Source organism: Triturus cristatus, chromosome 4_2 (assembly GCF_964204655.1).
Source record: "Triturus cristatus chromosome 4_2, aTriCri1.1, whole genome shotgun sequence".
NCBI classification, from domain to species: Eukaryota; Metazoa; Chordata; class Amphibia; order Caudata; family Salamandridae; genus Triturus; species Triturus cristatus.
In genome coordinates, this window is record NC_140586.1 from 53,767,624 (window position 1) to 53,770,740 (window position 3,117).

The 3,117-nt window shown below is 35.8% G+C and overlaps 1 long non-coding RNA gene across 1 annotated transcript; it reads left to right on the top strand.

Annotated features, from left to right (window-relative positions):
• The first annotated feature begins 1,239 nt into the window (after positions 1–1,239).
• Positions 1,240–2,416, top strand: LOC146832954 (uncharacterized). The gene is made up of 3 exons (XR_014960185.1): positions 1,240–1,300; positions 1,800–1,869; positions 1,960–2,416. It is a non-coding gene; the product is annotated as an uncharacterized LOC146832954 (long non-coding RNA).
• The last annotated feature ends 701 nt before the right edge of the window (positions 2,417–3,117 follow it).

Genomic DNA, 3,117 nt, shown 5'->3' on the forward strand with positions numbered 1-3,117 from the left:
CCCAGAGAAACTTCATTGAAGTCAACAGGGAACCTGACCTCTAAACAGCACTCGGCCGCCCTAGTGCCGCTGAGGGTGCCCCTTTGGTGCTAACTTGGTCCCCAACTTGCCCTGAGTTTAACCCTAGGAGCTTTGCTCCTACAACCCCGTTGGTGCCTGCTTGCCAGCAGCCACCAACCGGAGTCCCCTTATCCTCCATGGGATAACATTGGGCCTCAACACTCTGCAGCCGGCCGCCCTAGTGCCACTGGGGGTGCATCACTGACCCTGGGAGACCCCTGAGTCTAACCCCAGGACCCTAACTTCAAAGACCAATTACCTACCTGGAAACCGATAACCTCTTTTTCCTCATAGAATAACGGATCTCTGACATATTATCGACAGACACATTATCGAACTACACAAATATCGCAACAAATATATCGACATCAAAAATATCGACATTGTATACTTATTTAAAAAACTACACTAATATCGACACTACAATATCGTAATAGAATTATATAGATCACACAAATATCGCACACATTAATATCGAAATACTAAATATCGACATAAGTTAATAAATATGACACATGTCACAAATATCGATAACCAAAATATAGACATCAATAATATCGTTTTTTTAAATATATCGACAATTCTAATACTAATAAAACCAATACTTTCAACAACATAAAGACAATATTTTACCAAAACATACATTTTCAAATGAGATTCTACTTAAACATAAACATAACATTTATAGCGATCTCTATATTTAACAACATAATAAAAAAAAACTAAAATAATTATCACATTGGCATTTCGAACACATTTAAATAAAATTAGTACACATTATAAACAATCTTTTTATATATAATAATTTAAAACTCTCCTCCTTTAAAACTAAATATACTCTTACTTAGCATTTTCCATAAAAGGAAACCAATTAACTAAAAAAAATTCAAACCATCCAATAGAAAGGCCACATACAGAAAACAACCAATAACATTCAAGAAACAATTTGAAACCACTATATAAACCAATTAAAACAAGTGTTCCACGGTGCCTTAAACCAAAGCATTGAACGAAGAAGAAGCTCTACTAAACAGAAGAAACCTACATCCTATTACTATTCTAAAAACGTAAGTAAATATTCTTTTCTAACTAAACTGCCAAACTAAACTAAAACACTAATTTATCTTTACTCAAATAAATAACTAACTTATATATTCCATCTCTTTATGTTTCCACTACAGATATTACTCCAAACAGCTAAAGAAAATATTGAAGATTGCCAGAAAAGACTCACTAAAAAGTAAGTATACTATCAAAATACTTTATAAAATATTAATTACTCAAACCCCAAAACATCCTAAACCCCTAAACAAATCCATGTTCTCTTTTTTAAATTGTAAAAAACCTGTATAAATTAACACCTATAGTCTATACCACTGGGCATGAGGGTAGGCTCTGTTTGCTTAGTGAGAGGTTAGGCTACTGCATCTTATTTATTAGGCAGGAGGGGCACATAGTAAGAGGAGTAGGAGACGGGGGTACATTGACATGTGGTGGGGGAGGGGGGGGGGGTAGAGAACTGGGTGGAAAGGTTGTTCATTCTCCTGAATAATTGGTCTTGATGATAAATGTGTGGTACTTCCGGGACAGATGAAAGTGGGGGAATGTTTTTTGAATTGTTAATTTGTAAAACAATAAAAAAAGTCTCTTCAATAAAAATATAGTCTATACCAAACAGCAATACCACCCCACTTAAAAAACTAAACCAACCACAACAATAAATGTTCTTTAACTTTCAGAGACTAAATCAACTAAACAACATTTTTGCGACAAACAACATCTTCATTCAAATACAACAAAAAAGACTTGGTAAGTATATATAAAAAAAATGCTTTTTTGCTAATTTCATATAAAGATATAAAGTACTATAGCATATATTTTCATATACATTTTTTCCAGAATTGTAACACATCACGATGACAGAAGAAGCCCAATTTATAACTTCGCAGAAAGGAAAATTCCTATTGTGTTACATGGGTTACACATACACCCAAGAAAAGCAGACGGACCGAAAAGTGAACTGGAAGTGTACTAAATATTATTCTAACAAATGCTACGGCCGAGCAACAACAAGAGAAACAACTGTACTATATACAAGAGAGCATAACCATCCACCCAATCTCTCTGAAATAGAAGTCAGATCAACTCTTGAAAATATCAAAGAATTAAGCACAGGTTCACAAACTGCTACAAGTGTAATCCTAAAAGAACTATTACCTAGAGTGCCCAAAGAAGCAAGAGGCCAATTACCATCAATTGCTTCTATAAAAAGAACTATTGCTAGGACCAAAAAAGCAACCACGACAACTATACCATCCCCTAAAACTTTTCAAGAGATCATCATTCCACCAGAATTAAGTATCACCCACAGTAATGAACCTTTTATTTTTTTTGATAACAAAAGCCCAGAAAAAAGAATCATAATGTTTGCTACTGCAAACAATATAACTAAACTGCAACAATGCCAAACATGGATGATGGATGGCACCTTTACAATATGCCCAAAACCATTCTATCAGCTTTACACAATACACGGTCAATATCACAACACTTCCATACCTTTAATTTATGCACTATTACCTAACAAACAAAACACAACATATAATGAAATGCTAGGAAAAGTAAAACAAGAATCTAATGATTTTTACCCTCAAACAATTATCATAGACTTTGAGCAAGCCATGATAAATTCCATTCTAAAACTGTACCCCCATACAGCTATCCAAGGATGTTACTTCCATCTTAACCAATGTATATGGAGACATTTACAAAAATCTTCACTAAGGTGCCGATCACAATCCGGTAAAAAATTCCCCCGTGCGACTCGTATCGGGTCTTTTTACCGTACGAATCGTACAAGTGCCGTACGAACTGGCAATCACGATTCGCATGGTAAAAAGTCCATACGAACCGCACTGGGAATATTTCCCCACACGTCCTCGGGTCGGAAAATGTGTCCGACACGTCCTCGGACGATTTACCTTACAAACGTGAAAAGCCAAGTCCGACCGAGGAATCACGATCCATCCCGTGCGTCCGAGCGTACAACCGTATGGA